This window comes from Sinocyclocheilus anshuiensis, unplaced genomic scaffold (assembly GCF_001515605.1).
Source record: "Sinocyclocheilus anshuiensis isolate Anshui unplaced genomic scaffold, SAMN03320099.WGS_v1.1 scaffold861, whole genome shotgun sequence".
Taxonomy (NCBI): domain Eukaryota; kingdom Metazoa; phylum Chordata; class Actinopteri; order Cypriniformes; family Cyprinidae; genus Sinocyclocheilus; species Sinocyclocheilus anshuiensis.
In genome coordinates this window covers 942963-952721 of record NW_015554217.1, presented here as the reverse complement: position 1 = coordinate 952721, position 9759 = coordinate 942963, and the positions used below count along the sequence as shown (strand labels likewise).

Genomic DNA, 9759 nt, shown 5'->3' with positions numbered 1-9759 from the left:
ATCCTAACAAACCATACATCAATGGAAAGCTTATTTATTCAGCTTTCAGATGATGTATAAATCTCAATTTCTAAAAATTGACACTTAAGACTGGTTTTGTGGTCCAGGGTCACATATTAGCAATAAATATCCACGGCCAAAATACTAAGAAATATTATATATTTTGTAGATAGATAGATAGATAGATAGATGGAAAATATTTACTTTATATTAAGCTGACACTGTCTATTTTTTCTACCCATGTTTGATGTAGAATTTTGAAAAGGAACAAAGTTATGGTTTCCATCCAGATTTCTGACCTGTAGAAAGCAGAATTATTTTATTTATTTTGTTAATGTGAAATAAATGTACTTCTTTGACAGACCTAATACAGTGTTTCACATGTTCTTATAGTGTTCAAAGTTATGTGGTCTAGAGGTTTTTTAGTGCATGGTGTTGTTGTGATTATCCTCAAATGCTGAATGTCAGCTAAGTGCTGTGGAGAAATACACTAAAGCAGGTTATTATGAGAATCAATAATTTTGACCCATACAATGTATTTTTGGCTATTGCTACAAATATACCCCAGCGACTTAAGACTGGTTTTGTGGTCCAGGGTCACATATTAGCAATAAATATCCACAGCCAAAATACTAAGAAATATTATATATTTTGTAGATAGATAGATAGATAGATAGATAGATGGAAAATATTTACTTTATATTAAGCTGACACTGTCTATTTTTTCTACCCATGTTTGATGTAGAATTTTGAAAAGGAACAAAGTTATGGTTTCCATCCAGATTTCTGACCTGTAGAAAGCAGAATTATTTTATTTATTTTGTTAATGTGAAATAAATGTACTTCTTTGACAGACCTAATACAGTGTTTCACATGTTCTTATAGTGTTCAAAGTTATGTGGTCTAGAGGTTTTTTAGTGCATGGTGTTGTTGTGATTATCCTCAAATGCTGAATGTCAGCTAAGTGCTGTGGAGAAATACACTAAAGCAGGTTATTATGAGACATATTTATTTCAGCGCTCTAAATTAGTGTGCATGTGCGTTTGTGTGTGTTTGTATTTGTGTGTATGTGTGAAAATGTTTGGTAAAAAGCAGCAGGTGGGTGGTCCGATTAATTTTCTGCGGAATCGTATTCTTTCAGAGCTGAGTCAGAACACCCACTAAAATCCCTCCCACACATGCTCTCATAAAAACACACACACACACATATGCAATCACAGAAAAACGCAAATTCACAAGCACATGTACACAAAAATACGCAAAACAGAGAACGAGGAAGGGATGAATAGGGCTGCCCTTTAAGTCTGTCTGCGCTTGGCCTTAATTCCTTAGCACACGGTTCCACCTCCAGAGATGATGATTATTTCAGCCAAACATATTACATAAAACCTGTTACAAATTTTAATATAACTAATTATTAGATTGAGGCTGAGTGCAGGGTTTTACTGGAGCGCTGAACTCTTTCAGTAGTGTGATATATAACCAGTACGACAAAAATGAGGAGGTTTATGTGAAAACTACAGATGAAGTGAGATAATTGGCTAATTGTTGAGAATTGCAGCTTTGTTTGCTTGTATTTCTGTATTTTCTTCACCATTTATTGTATGTTTGTGTGTTTCTATGTGTGAGAGAGAGGCTTTAGTGGTACCACATAATCAGATGGTACTTTGATATACATACAGTATCTCATGGTATTCACGTGGTGCTACCTTAAATAAATACAATAGTATTGCAAATTATATTTTACCTATTCATAAATATTAGAACACAAAGATGAGGACGTTGTTAGGAAAAACTACTAAGGGTGTTGTTACCAGATGGTAAATGGTAATTGTTATTGAATGATTACCATATTCAGATTCAATACCATGGCGTTTGTTACCATGGCATGTTACCATCTTGCATTTAGTCAAAAAGCATGGTATTGCTATAGTACACATCCAAAAAAACATGGTACTACCATGGAACAGCTTACCAGTGTCAAATTGAACGGTATAATTTCTCTCTATTTTTAAATCTAAGCTTAAATCTTATTTATTATCTACGGCGTTTAAGAACGAATGAATTTTACCGTGTGTATTTTACTTTGCTGATTGTAATTTCTAAATGTATTGTTTCAAATGTTTCTGTACTGCACTTTGGTCAACCTTTGGGTTGTTTTAAATGTGCTTTATAAAAAAATAAATAAAAAAAAAACAATGTCCAAAGTTAATGGTAAGTGACACTTTGTCTTCATAGCTTAAAGGGGTCATATGATGCGATTTAAATTTTTCCTTTCTCTTTGAAGTGTTACAAGCTCTTGGTGCATAAAGAAGATCTGTAAAGTTGCAAAGACTAAAGTCTCAAATCCAAAGAGATAATCTTTATAAAAGTTAAGAGTCAACCACACCTACCTAAAACGGATCGTTCTAACACACCCCCACATGTCTACGTCACGATGTGGGAAGATTTGCATAACACCGCCCAAATGTTCACACAAAGAAAGAAGGCGTAACTTTTATTCTCGCTGTAGTATTGTTGCCGCCGCCGCCATGTTGTGAAGGCGCTGTGTGTTTCCTTGTGAAAGCAAAACTACTTGTAAAAATCGACGCGTTTCAGAAAGGCGGGGCATAGAGGAGAAACAATAATGTACAGTATGTGGAAAATAATGTGTTTTTTTAACCTTAAACCGCATAAATACATTTCATTGCACCAAATACACAAAATAATGTTCTTTTTAGCAACATCATATGACCCCATTAAAGGCAAGGATGTTATTGAGGAGAAAAACCTGAGCGATATGTTCCAGATGTTAGTACCATGGTATTTTATACATACTGTTCCATGGTACTGTATGAGTACCATGTTCAAAAACCATGGTATATTTGTGGTACTTCAAAGCAATTAATTGTATTGCCTCTGGCATTTAGAAAAAAAAACATTACATTACATATACCTTTACAGTTCTTTGGTGGTACCATGATACGGTAATGGTATCAGTTAGCATACCATGGTACTTTGATATATAACATGGTACTGAAATGTATTTACCATGGCATGTACTGCAAGGTGATACAAGTCCAAAATACCATGCTAGAACATGGTAGTTTTTAGTACTTGTTTTGTAAGTGTAGAATGTCCAAAGTTAATATCATGGTACTTTTTTGGAAGTGAAACATCACCATTTACCTGATCAGCATTTTAAGAGTCCAAAGAAAAGGACGTCGTTAGGAAAAACTCCCTGACAGAAGCTTGTGTTTGTGTTTGTGTGTGTGTGTGTGTGGGAGAGAGAGAGCGTTAGAGTACAGAGAGTACAGTAGCACCCTTTAAAGGCCATCCTCAAGCTGTGTGTGTGTGGGTGAAGCATTAGCTTACTAAATATGATTTATATTATGCATAATGGAGAATGCGCTGTAGCTTTTGGGATGGTCTTTTACAAAATAGTTTTTCAAAAACACCCTTTTGTGTGCAGAAAGTGGACATGTGTATGGCATGATCATGGATGTGTTTACTTGTTTGTGTACATGGGTTTGTGCATGTGTGTGTGAGAATGAAAGGGTTGCTACATTGGAAAGATCAGGGTCATATAAACAGTCTGATTTTAGCTTGCAGGCGAGTTTAACACTGAATTAATGTCCTCCTACCCGTTTGATAGCGAGTGTGTGAGTGTTTGTTTGTTTTGTGCACATTTGTGTTCTCATGACAGAATGTGTGGCCTTTTTGTGTGTGAGCGTACGGCATGTGTTGGTGTGTAAGCGAGTGAATCAGTGTTTTGTGTGTGTGTTTGTGAGCAGGACTGGAGCAAGACTTCAAAGCCACTGAATCGGTTGGAAACTTTAGGTGTGTGTGTGTGTGTGTGTGTGTGTGTGTGTGTCACCACTCTTAGCAGATAGTGTGCTCTCTTATGCTAAGAACCACATCATGTTCTCAGTGAATAACTGAGCAGTGCTCTCTCTGATGTTGAATATTCAATTATGCGTAATGCTGTGTTGAATATTCATGTGCTTTTTCTGTGAAAGGGCACTCATACCTTTGGTCTCTGCTCTCACGCAGATGGAAGACGAAAGATGGAAGGCCAAATATAGAGTGTAAGGTTGTGTGTTTTTGTAAAGGGCAAACTTATTTTAAAAGGACATAAGACATTCTTTACATTATACTAGACTGTGGCAGACAAATAAATCATTCAATAGATTTAGAAACTTAGAAATAAATATTTTGTTTATATCCAATTGATTGAACATAAGCCTCTCAATGGAAGTTTGTCAGTCTGTTCGAGGCAGATGTTCAGTGTTTTTTTTTTTTTAGCATCTTCTCCAGCTTCAGCTTCAGACGTTTTAAAGTAGGTTGACTTTGAAAGATGTTCTGTTGCTACAACTCCTGACTCATTCTGTGCCACTGGGTTTGGTGAAGTTCATTGCCTGTAGTAGCGACTGGGGCTTTGTAGGATTTTAAGTGGTACTTAAAGCTTGAACTGCTGAGATGGGGATTGTGCTATATAAAAGATATAGCACAAAAAACACGATATACGATTAATTGATCAATCAAACAACTGACAGTTTAATCAGGTATGGGACATTTCCATCAGAATAAAAAAAAATAAATTAAATGTAACCTACTATTAAGCTACTGTATTAAAGCTGAGCTACAGAATTTTAGCCTCTCTATCACACTCCTTGGTTAAAACATAATTTTGCAAGTTACTTGTCAGTTGCATTTTGACACTTACCCATGGTTAACGGTAATCATCACATCATCAAATATGTACTCACTCAATGTGATTACATTAACGTTTAACTAAAAAAAAAAACCTGCAGTAGTGCGGCTTTAATTTATTTCTATTTAATTTATCACTTATCACTTAGGTATCAAAAGAAAACACAACACAGTTTGTTTGTTTGTTTTTTTTACATCAAACCTCACTCAGCTGAATTATGGAAAAGAATTATGCATATTTGCTCCCATTGACTAAGAAATTACAATTGTAAATAGTAATTATACAGTCATATATACTATTAAGATTTTTTTTTATTACTTATACGATTTTCAAAACATTTTTATCTATATGAATAAAAATGTGGGGTTTGTAAGATTTGTTTGCTTGCCAAGGCTGCATTTTAGGTGATAAGCATACAGTAAAAACAGTAATATTGTGAAATATTATGACAATTTAAAATAGCTATTTTCTTTTTAGTATATTTTAAAATAGAATTTACATTACCTTTAACTGAATTTTCAGCAGACGTTACTCCAGTGTCACATCATCCTTCAGAAATCATTCTAATTATGCTTGATTCGCTGATCAAGAAATGTTTCGGTAACACTTTATTTTAAGGACCAATTCTCGCTATTAATTAGTTGCTTATTAGCATGCATATTGCTAGCATATTGGCTGTTTATTAGTATTTATAAAGCACATATTAATGCCTTATTCCGCATGACCGTATTTTAGATCCCTTAATCCACCCTGTACCTAAACTTAACAACTAGCTTACTAACTATTAATAAGCAGCAAATTAGGAGTTTATTCAGGGAAAACTCTATAAAAAAAAGTTAATAACGAATATGTGTTCCCTAATCTAAGGTGTTACCAATGTTTCTTATTTTCATCAATGTTGAAAAAGTTGTTCTGTTCAAAAGAATAGTGTTTATTTGAAATAGAAAACCTTTGTAACATTATAAATGTCTTTACTGTCACTTTGGATCAATTTAATGCATCCTTGCTATATAAAAGGTATTAATGTCTTTAAAAAATAATAATAATATTTTATAAAAATCTGACTCCGAACTTTGAACGGTAGTGCACGTACACTACAGTCTGACTGCTTAAAGTGAGTGACAGCATCTGTTGCCACAAGTGTACAGTAGAATGACTCATATGGAAAAACATATGATTAATGTTCTTGTCTGTTTCCCTTTCTCTAATTTGTCTTACGCATACACTTAAAGACATCTAAATCTTTCTCTTTCTGTCTCTTCCTAGGCTGACATATGTATATGATGTCATCATCACCCTGGTTGCCTGGGAAACAGAAAGGGGGGTGGCTGCAAAATGAGAGACAGGGAGTGAGGGATGAAGGGAATGAGCAGAAGAGATCTAAAATTCATGTCATTCCTGCATTAACCTTGTCTGTGTCCGACCACTAAGACTTCCTCACTTCTCTGATGCAAAATAATCATCAAAAGACACTTATGCTGTCACCAGCGCTCTGAACTCCAGCTGTCTGCTACAGAGAGAGAGAAGTGGTGTCACATGGGATATCAGAGCTCAGGGTCGCAGGGTTAAACATAGAGGAAGTCTGATTATGCATGTGAGTGTTTTTCTTTGTGTCTGTCTCTGTTAATTAGCTGGTATGGAAGATTTTGGATGAAGCCTTTTGTTTTTTTGTAAGTGCACACTTGTGCTTGATGAATAAGGATGCTTTGATGTGATCCCCAATTGGTATATCTGCTGTGATACTTTGCTTTGTATCCGAATTTTCTTTTCTTTGTCCCAAGTTGCCACAGTTACATTATTAGTGTATTAGCACACAGTAACAAAGAAGTATCATGGTATCACAGTTATATACATAACCGTTTGGGGATGATGCAATTTTTATTTATTTATTTATTTATTTATTCTTTTTAAGTTTGAAGCCAGACCAAGCTATTGCTGTGCAGTTGAGACCCAAAATAAATGTTGAAATGTCTTTATGAGGAGGCAATTACTTTGGTATGCAAGGACTGTTAATATAATATATTTTAAGATGTGTCTGTAGTGAGGACAAGACACAGTCTGCCATGAGTCAGTGACAAAGCTGAAGTCATTTAGTAAATGAATAATTGAGTTGGCCATAATTTCCCAGTGTGTGAAGTGGTATATACTGTATATTGCAGGCACTGCGACAGCTACTATCTGCTCAAATCCACTGCAAACAAAAAAAAGAATACATTTATAGTTAGGATTAAAAAAGTAAAAAAGCATTCAGTTGCTTTCTAAACAATTTAATTCAGATTCTGGGGTGAATTTGTTTTATTTATTTTTTTTTTCTAGTTGTTTAGCCAGCATTTTAGCCTCATGGTTTATTAGTGTGTTTAATGTTTACTTCAATGATCAGAAAATATCCAAAAATGTTTTGTAGTGCACATAGTGTGCTTTGGTCTTTGACTAAATTTGCATTTGATATCTCTTTTCTGGGCAACTGATCTTATTGGCTTTTATCAGTCTGTTCTGTGATTGGCTGCCGCCAGATGTGTGATCCCTGGAGATACACCGCCAGAGGACATTTTGCTTTGAGGGCAGTGTCTGTGTGAATGTTTCAGGTATGCTGCTTGTTATATTAGAACTGTCAATTAATCATGCACACTGACCCATATGTATATTCCATAATCAGGGATTATCCTATGACTACAGTAGAATAACTCAAGCTTGAGCTACCACCTTCATGTTTGAATTCACAATTAGCGCAGCCCAACTGTTACTACAGTCAATTAACTATTAGCTAATACTAATAGTTAACTGTCTGAAGTTGGTAAGATATTTAAAAGAAGTCTCATCAAGGCTGCATTTATTTTTTTATTTATTTGATCAAAAATACAGTAAAAAAGAGTAATATTGTGAAATATTACAATTTAAAATATTTGTTTTCTATTTGAATATATTTGAAAATGTAATTTACTCCTGTGATTGCAAAGTTGATTTTTTAGCAGTCATTACTCCAGTCTTCAGTGTCACATGATCCTTCAGAAATCATTCTAATATGCCGATGCTCAAGCAACATTTCCTATTATTATCAATGTTGAAAATGGTTGTGCTGCTTGATATTTTGTGGAAACCGTGATATTTTTTTTTTCGGGATTCTTTGATTAATAGAAAGTTTAAAAGAGCAGCATTTATTTTAAATATAAATTGTCTTTGCTGTCACATTTGATCAATTTAATGTATTCTAGAAAAAAATGTTTTTCAACAGTAGTGTATATTTTATATTATTAAGCAGATTTTGTCAGCAGATATTTGTTTGTCTGATTAGATTCATTAATCCTAATATTGTGTTTAATTAAAACCAAATAGTTAATTCACAAAAACAACAGCACGGTGTATGACTAAGTTAATCAGTTTCAATAAACGGTTAATTTTGCTGGTGTAAAATTGACTGGTAACAATGAAGTTAATTTTAGTTTAAATAAGGAGTTCAAGCCAACAGTTTAAATTTACCCATGAATCTCTGCATCAGTTTAAAAGAACTTCAGGCCACAGATTGGCTGTGGTAGTACAGCTGATGCCAGTGAGGCTTTTGGGACTTCATATCATCACACATCATTGCACCATACAGCTGAGCTGTGCTTATCTTTATCTCTCTCTCTCTCCGTCTTTCTCTCTAAAATGTGTCTATTACAGTCGTGAGAGTGAGTGGAATGCTCAGATCCCTCATTACCTTAAATTAGCACCTCAGTGTTTGCCCACCAGCCCGGTCTGCATTGTCGACAAAGTGTATGTGTGATTCTCCCTCCCTCAGTGAGTGCGTGTGCACTGTAGGTGGTTAGAAACTGCCATCAAAAGCATTTCATCTCTAGATTTTAAAAAAGAAAGCTATTTCTGGAGTCATAATAACGGTTTTCAAGGGAATTTAACAACATTTTCTGTTAGAATTCTCTCCAAAGGCTTACAGCCTGAAGAAACACTCAGTGCAGCGCCCACTGATGTAATTTTACATGTTTACTGGGCCTCCTCTTGAGGAAACTGCAACAATGCTCTTTCTCTCACTCAGTCTATCTAAACACTCACAGGTACAAGCTCATATATATACACACACACTTCCATATGTCAGGTATCTCCAGGGCACATATTGTTGAACTGATTTCGATGTGGTCTTCACTGGAATGATGTCACTGGTAGCTGTAAAGTACTCGGTCACATGTCCAGAGTGTGAGTTCCCTGGCGACGCTGCTCGCCTTGTTTACTCAGACATTCAGAGCGTCTCTGAGAATAGTCCAAATGTCAGCGGATCAATGAGCGGGTGACGTGATCGGTCCCACTCTACCCTTGGATTCTCATCATCTAATAAATAGGGTTGTTATATCCAATTACTTCTTTCACTGAAGGCTGGGTTGATCCTGCTGACAAGCGTCCTGTGGGCTCTCATCTCAGGTCTCTGTGGCCTCATGCTTCACTTTGATTGGCTGTATTATTCAGTTTGCTGTATATTTTTGAAATTCATTCATTATGTTTGAGCCCCGATTGGCTCCCCAAATTTTATTTGAATGGAGTGTTTAAATATAGCGAACAAAATAGATTATTATATTATATTATATTATATTATATTATATTATATTATATTATATTATATTATATTATATTATATTATATTATATTATATTATATTATATTATATTATATTATATTATATTATATTATATTATATTATATTATATTATATTATATTATATATTACAGTAAGGTTCAAAAGTATGAGACCACATTTTATTTCATTAATTCATAGTGTTTAAATCTAGAAAATATTATATTATATTATATTATATTATATAAGAATTTTAACAGAAAGAAAGGTGTTTGCTTCATTGGATGCAATTCAAATTTGCAATGAAAATATTTTTATTAAAAAAATATTATAAATTAAAAATCATATTTTCAACCTCATGGAATATTGACACTCATTTTTATTCTTATTTCTTTCCCGTGTTGCAGGAGAATTACAAGCACATATGTTTTAATTTAGTCTCATGTGTCTTTCTCTCTATTGTTCAGATGGAGGATGTGATTGCCAGGATGCAGGATGAAAAAAC

At 34.3% G+C, this 9759-nt stretch overlaps 1 protein-coding gene across 1 annotated transcript in view; it reads left to right on the top strand.

Moving 5' to 3' along the window:
* The window catches only part of LOC107671131 (regulator of G-protein signaling 7-like), a 61196-nt gene that overhangs the window by 29771 nt on the left and 21666 nt on the right, over positions 1 to 9759 (top strand). The window lies entirely within an intron of this gene.